Here is a 7,529-nt window from a genome sequence, read left to right on the forward strand (position 1 = left end):
GCCATGCATGCCATGGGCACTTGTACATCCTTCCCTCCCACAGCCAAGCCTTGCCCTCTCTGGAGAGATCAAGACCAAAGGAATGGTCGGCAAAGGCTCTTTTTCCATCACAGGGGCGCTGGGGTTTGGGAATAAATAAACAACCTGATTGCCTTTCTTCTCCTTCTCTGGATCTTCCCGGGTCAGATCCAGTCACCCTGAGACCCTGGGAATGGGTCAAGTATGAAATAAGGCTGGAAGTTCAAGGACCACTCCCTGATGATAAACTAAGACCGATGCCATTAGCCTACCCTCACAACGTGTAGAGACGAGGGAGATTTTCCAAATCTTCCTCTAAAAGTCAGCTCTGTGCAGGCAGGTTCTAGTGTCATCTTTCGGATAACAGTGAGGGTCTTGGCATTTAGAACCCCAGAGATTTTACTAGACCTGGGAAGACGTGACAATTGCGTTTTGCTGCTGAGGGTGATGTGACTCTGTCGATGGCGTTTAGATTACACCCCCCAGGTTGGTCAGGCCTGATTCATCTGTGATGATACAGCCGGCAGGGAGCTGGCGGCTTCCTGAGTCGGGCTGCCTGACAAGAGGCAGGGCTCACAGGGGAGCCCGGCGGCGGAGGAAATTTACTGCGCGTTGTAGCCAAGGAAAGTGGAATTGGACCTGGGCAATAATCAGCCTGATTAGCTCAGTGCCTGGAGAGAGCCAAGGGCAGGCAGGCAGCGCGGGGTGGGGGCGGGGAGAACAGGTCAGCCAGCATCAAGGTGGAGCCCCAGGGGCTGGGGTTTGCTAAGGTCAAGAGCAACTCAGGCCCAGAGGAGTGTATGGAGCAGCAAACTCAGCGGCAACAAGCCCAACGCCCAGTCGTGGGAGTGAAGGTGAGTCAGAAGCAGCAACCAGGCTGAAGGCTAGTAGGGAGACATGCAGCGGTGGGGGGGGGAAGCCAGGATCGAGGAGGAGGACAGTGGGCAGAGCTGTGGTGTCCATAGTGCATCCCCTCACGGCGCAACTTCTGGCCAAGTTAAAGGCTGAAGATCTGCCGTCAGCAACCCGCTCTCAGGTCCCAGCCCTGGAGACTCAGCCTGTGCCAGATGTGTCTGTCCAGAGCAGAGCTCACCAGCGTTGATCTTGGTGGCAGGCCACAAGGTTCTCATGGTGTGGCTTCAGGAATGCCAGCAGCTCTGGTTTTCGAGATAAAGTGGCAGCCTGCTGGCTCTGCCCTCCCCCTTACCCCATTTCTACAGGATTAAATTTTTGAATCTTCAAGAAAAGAAGACCCGTCATGTCTGCCCAGCGCTGAGTGACTTTCTCCTCCACAACCATTACAGGCTGTTGGTGACCCCTGCCAGGTGGCATCTCCAGATTTCCACAATCTTCCCGATCGCCGTCACAGCTCAGGCATTTGTGAGGCTTTGCTCTCTGCCAGGCCTGGTGCCAAGCATGCATGTGCATTAAGCCATAGCTTCCCAACCTAGGCGCCTCAACCCAGTGTGCCCTGAAAGGGTCACAGGTGGGTGGAGAGAGGGAGCCCCCTGCCCTTGGACCACCCACCACGGGGCTTGCCAGAGACTGGTGCCCTACCCTCAGGTGACCTGTTACCAATGCAATCATGTTTTCACGTGTGCCACTCATGGAAAAGGTTTGAAAGCACATAGTTATTTCATTTGAGCCTAACAATAGCCCTAGGAGGCAAGGACCTTTAGCTCCTTGTTACAGATGAGGAAACTGAGGAGTTGAAGGGTTAAATCACTTGCTCGTGGTTACCCACGTAGGAAGAGGTAGTTTGCATTGGGCGTGTTTAGTCTGAAAGCCAGCTATGTGAACAAGCCTTTAGGAAAGCAGACTGCCCTCTCTCCCACACCAGGGCCACTAGGTGCTGATCGCTTTCAAGGCCAGCGCTCTCCCAACACCTCCATCAGGATGAAGGTTCTCTGCCCGGTAGGATGGGGGCCCTCTTTCAACAGCATTGGAGATGTCTGTTTCTATGTTGCGGGTAGACCAGATAGAAATGAAAGGGAAGATGCTCCTGGCTCTCTCATGCCCAGGGTTGAGCTAAAACCTTCCGGGGTGGGGAGGTAGGGGAGTGGGACACAGGTACTCGGCTGTTTTCTCTTCAACTTCCTCCCTTACTGAAATGGGGCTGTCTGCACCGCAGAGACCAAGGCTGAGACTATCCAGGCCTGGGATTTGGTCCAATAAGTCAGAGACGCCTAATTTGATGCTAGAGCAACTAAGCATTTGCTGTGCTTTCCCCCACTCTTGAACCTAGAAGGCAGGCTGAGCCCAGGAACCCTGATGCTCTTCTCAGGAGCAGCCCCACAGGTCTGGCCGAACCCCCAAGACTTACCAGGCACCAGCTCAAGACCCCCCCCACACACACACACTCCAAGGAGAGGCTAACCCCCTGTATTCGTTTCCTAGGGCTGCCACGACAAAGCGCTACAAACTGGGTGGCTTACACAACAAGCATGTATTCTGCAGCAATTCTGGAGGCTGGGAGTCCAAGATTAAGGTGTCAGCAGAATTGGTGTCTTCTGAGGGCCATGAGGAAGAACCTGTTCCATGCCTCTCTCCTGGCTTCTAATGGTTGGCTGGCAATCTTGGCATTTTTGGGCTTGTAGAAGCATCATCCCTTCCGCCTTCGCCTTTAGACGGCATTCTCCTTGTGTGCGAGTCTCTGCGTCCAAACTTGCCCTTTGTGTAAGGACTCCGGTCCTATTGGATTAAGGCCCAGCGTACTCCAGTATGACTTCATCTCAATTTAACTCACTACATTTGCAAGACCCTATTTCCAAATAAGGTCACGTGCTGGGGTACTGGAGGTTAGGACTCCAAAATACAAATGGGGAGGTGGGGGGGACACACTTCAACCCATAGCGTGGCTCTTCTCTTGCAACAGTTGTTCTCACACTTGGGGGAGGAGCAGAATCACCATCAAAGAACACAGAGGCTCAAGTCTGTTACACAGGATGGGGACCAGGTGATCGTGATAGCACCAAGTGTGCCAACTGTCCTGGAGCAATTTTAACTGGACCTTAGGTGCAGAGGGCTGAGCTGGCTACACATCTCCCATCACCCCACAGTCAACAATCCAGGCAAGGCTCATTTCTTATCAACTTGGCCCTCTGTTCCCTGCCTCCTCCTCCCCCTCCTCCATCAGTGCCCACTCCAATGTGCCAGGTAGATATTAATTATACATTAATATATTAAGGTAGGCTTGAAAGTTATATCGTGCTGTTTCATCTACGCAAGTGTTTTAAAATTATATATGTGAACGTGTTTTGTGGATCTTGTCTTTTTCTGTGTCTATTCTTTTAGGCTTTTAAGGCCAGTCCACACGAGAGTTTCTCTGGGAGTTGCATTTCTAGGTCATCAGATTTACACATAACTTAGTTTCACTGCTTTGCCGGATGGCTCTCCCGAATGGCTGTGCCCATGTTTACTCCCATCAGTTCCCATGTCTCCATAGACCTGTCTTTGGATGGGTGCAAAGTTACCAGTGAACATCTTCGAAAATGCTTGCTAGCCATTTAACTTCCATAATCTTTGCCTATTTTTCTTTGGGTGGCTTGCCTTTTAAAAATTGATTTGCAGGAATTTGTTGGATGTGAATCCCTTGTCAATTTCAGATATTGCAAATATGTCCAGCTGGACACCCATATCTTAATTGTCTCTGCAGTGCCCTTTGTTGAACAGAAAAAAGTTTTTTTCTTTCCCTTATATGGTTTGTGTTTTGGAGCTCCAGTTCAAAAAGTCTTCTCCTATACAAAAATCTCGAAGATACTCTCCTGCATAATCTTCTATTAGTTTTGTAATTTTATTTTCCACATTTAGGTCTGGGCCTATTGGGAGTTCACCTCTCTGTATGGTGAGTCAGGGGTCTGTAGTAGTTTCCCATTGCTGCTGTAACAAATTACTACAAATTTAGTGACTTAAAAACCACGCAAACGTGGTGGAGTAGGAGGATGCGGAGTTCACATCTTCTCACAACTAGGGCACCTACCAGGCACTGGTGGGGGACCTTGGACACATAAAGGGATGAGAGGAACCCCTGCAAGACCAGGTAGGATGTGGGGGGAGGAGAAGTGGAGGCCAGATGGGACCAGTGCCCCTGAGGGGTGGCTGGGGGAAGGGAAGTGTTCCCACGCTGGGAGAGGCCCACTCACCATGAGGGGATCAGTGGGGATGGGGATAGACTTCCGGGGGATGGGAGGACTGGAGGGGAATGCAGCCAGTGTTTCCCCTGCCTGCTCCGTCCCCGGGGTCAGCTTGCTGGGGCCCCAGGCCTAAACCTCTGCCCTCCAAGTTCCCCTCTAGCCATGCTGAGTCTAAACCCTGCCCCTCCCCCTCCCCCTCCCCCGCCCTCCCCCTCCCCCTCCCCCCCCCCCCCTCCCCCCTCCCCCCCTCCCCAGACATTTTCCAATGGCTGGTCCTGAGCCTAAGCCCTGCCCCCTACAGCCAAGGCCTTTTCTGGTCTTTTTTTTGCTGTTGTGGTTCTGTTTTGCCTTGTTGTTTCATTTATATTTTTATTTTTTCTAATATATTTTTTACTTTTCTAGTATTATTTTATTTTTTTATTCTTCGTTATTGTCCTGCTCTTCTTCTTTTATTTCTATTTTTTTTGTCATGCCACACAGCTTGCGGAATCTTGGTTCCCAGGCCGGGTATCAGACCTGAGCTCCTGTGGTGGGAGCACTGAGTCCAAACTGCTGGACTAACAGAGAACCTCAGATCCCAGGGAATACTAATTGGAGTGAAGTCTCCCAGAGGTCCTCATCTCAGCACCAAGACCTGGCTCTACCCACTGCCTGCAAACTCCAGTGCTGGATACCTCAGGCCAAACAACCAGTAAGACAGAAGCACAGCCCCACCCATAAAAAAAAAAAAAAAAAAGAGACAACAAAAAATATGTTACAGACGAAGGAGCAAGGTAAAAACTTACAAGACCAAATAAATGAAGAGGAAATAAGCAACCTACCTGAAAAAGAATTCAGAATAATGATGGTAAAGACGATCCCAAATCTCAGAAATAGAATGGCGGTATGGATTGAGAAAATACAAGAAATGTTTAACAAGGACCTAGAAGAACTAAAGAATAAACAGTGATGAGCAACACAATAACTGAAATGAAAAATACACTAGAAGGAATCAGTAGCAGAATAACTGAAGCAGAAGAACGAATAAGTGAGCTGGAAGATAGAATGTTGGAAATAACTGCCGAGGAGCAGAATGAAGAAAAAAGAATGAAAAGAATTGAGGACAGCCTCAGAGACCTCTGGGACAACATTAAACACACCAACACTCAAATTATAGGGGTCCCAGAAGAAGAAGAGAAAGAGAAAGGGTCTGGGAAAATATTTGAAGAGATTATAGTCGAAAACTTCCCTAACATGGGAAAGGAAATAGTCACCCAAGTCCAGGAAGCACAGAGTCCCATACAGGATAAACCCAAGGAGAAACACACCAAGACACATATTAATCAAAATAACAAAAATTAAATACAAAGAAAAGATATTAAAAACTGCAAGGGAGGGCTTCCCTGGTGGCGCAGTGGTTGAGAGTCCGCCTGCCGATGCAGGGGACACAGGTTCGTGCCCCGGTCCGGGAAGATCCCACATGCCATGGAGCAGCTGGGCCCGTGAACCATGGCCGCTGAGCCTGCACGTCCGGAGCCCATGCTCCACAATGGGAGAGGCCACAACAGTGAGAGGCCCAAGTACCAAAAAAAAAAAAAAAAAAAAAAAAAAAGCAAGGGAAAAGCAACAAAAAACATCCAAGGGAATCCCCATAAGGTTATCAGCTGATTTTTCACCAGAAACTGCAGGCCAGAAGGGAGTGGCAGGACATATTTAAAGTGATGAAAGGGAAAAACCTACAACCAAGATTACTCTACCCAGCAAGGGTCTCATTCAGATTCGATGGAGAAATCAAAAGTTTTACAGACAAGCAAAAGCTAAGAGAATTCAGCACCACCAAACCAGCTCTACAACAAATGCTAAAAGACCTTATCTAAGTGGGAAACACAAGAGGAGAAAAAGACCCACACAAACAAACCCAAAACAATTAAGAAAATGGTAATAGGAACATACATATCAATAATTACCTTGAATGTAAATAGATTAAATGCTCCAACAAAAAGACACAGACTGGCTGAATGGATACAAAAACAAGACTCGTATATATACTGTCTACAAGAGACCCACTTCAGACCTAAGGACACATACAGAGTGAAAATGAGGGGATGGAAAAATATATTCCATGCAAATGGAAATCAAAAGAAAAATGAAGGGGACTTCCCAGGTGGTGCAGTGGTTAAGAATCCACCTGCCAATGCAGGGGACACGTGTTCGATCCCTTAGAACAACTAAGCCTGTGTGCCACAACTACTGAGCCTGTGCTCTAAAGCCCGTGAGCCACAACTACTGAGCCTGCACTCTAGAGTCCATGAGACACAACTACTGAGCGCATGTGCCACAACTACTGAAGCCCACGTGCCTAGAGCCCATGCTCCACAACAAGAGAAGCCACCGCAATGAGAAGCAATTGCACAGCAACGAAGAGTAGCCCCTGCTCACCGCAACTAGAGAAAGCCCGTGTGCAGCAACGAAGACCCAACACAGCCAAAAATAAATAAATATAATAAAATAAATTAATTTAAAAAAAAGAAAGTTGGAGTAGCAAAACTCATATCAGATAAAACAGACTTCAAAATAAAGACTGTTATAAGAGATAAGGAAGGACACTACATAATGATCAAGGGATCAATCCAAGAAGAAGATATAACAATTATAAATATTTATGCACCCAACATAGGAGCACCTCAATATATAAGGCAAATGCTAACAGCCATAAAAGGGGAAATCGACAGTAACACAATAATAGTGGGAGACTTTAACACCCCACTTACACCAATGGGCAGATCAACCAGACAGAAAAGAAATAAGGAAACACGAGCTTTAAATGACACAATAGACCAGACAGATTTAAATGATACTTATAGGCCATTCCACCAGAAAGAGGCAGAATACACTTTCTTCTCAAGTGCACATGGAACATTCTCCAGGATAGATCACATCTTCGTTCAGAAATCAAGCCTCAGAAAATTGAAATCATATCTAGCATCTTTTCTGACCACAATGCTATGAAATTGGAAATCAATCACAGGAAAAAAACTGTAAAAAACAAACTCATGGAGGCTAAACAGTGCACTGCTAAATAACCAAGAGATCACTGAAGAAATCAAAGAGGAAATTAAAAAATACATAGAAACAAATGACAATGAAAACACGATGACCCAAAACCTATGGGACACAGCAAAAGCAGTTCTAAAAGAGAAGTTTATAGCAATACAATCCTACCTCAAGAAACAAGAAAAATTTCAAGTAAACAATCTAACCTTACACCTAAAGCAACTAGAGAAAGAAGAACAAAAAAAACCCAAAGTTAGTAGAAGGAAAGAAATCATAAAGATCAGAGCAGAAATAAATTAAATAGAAACGAAGAAAACAATAGCAAAGATTAATAAAACTAAAAGC

The 7,529-nt window shown here is 47.0% G+C and overlaps 1 long non-coding RNA gene across 1 annotated transcript; it reads left to right on the forward strand.

The window, feature by feature from the left end:
- The first annotated feature begins 591 nt into the window (after window positions 1-591).
- On the forward strand, window positions 592-3,273 carry LOC109549729 (uncharacterized). The gene is made up of 3 exons (XR_012325994.1): window positions 592-872; window positions 1,859-1,932; window positions 2,416-3,273. It is a non-coding gene; the product is annotated as an uncharacterized lncRNA (long non-coding RNA).
- Window positions 3,274-7,529: the final 4,256 nt, after the last annotated feature.

The sequence above is a fragment of the Tursiops truncatus genome, chromosome 15 (assembly GCF_011762595.2).
Source record: "Tursiops truncatus isolate mTurTru1 chromosome 15, mTurTru1.mat.Y, whole genome shotgun sequence".
NCBI classification, from domain to species: Eukaryota; Metazoa; Chordata; class Mammalia; order Artiodactyla; family Delphinidae; genus Tursiops; species Tursiops truncatus.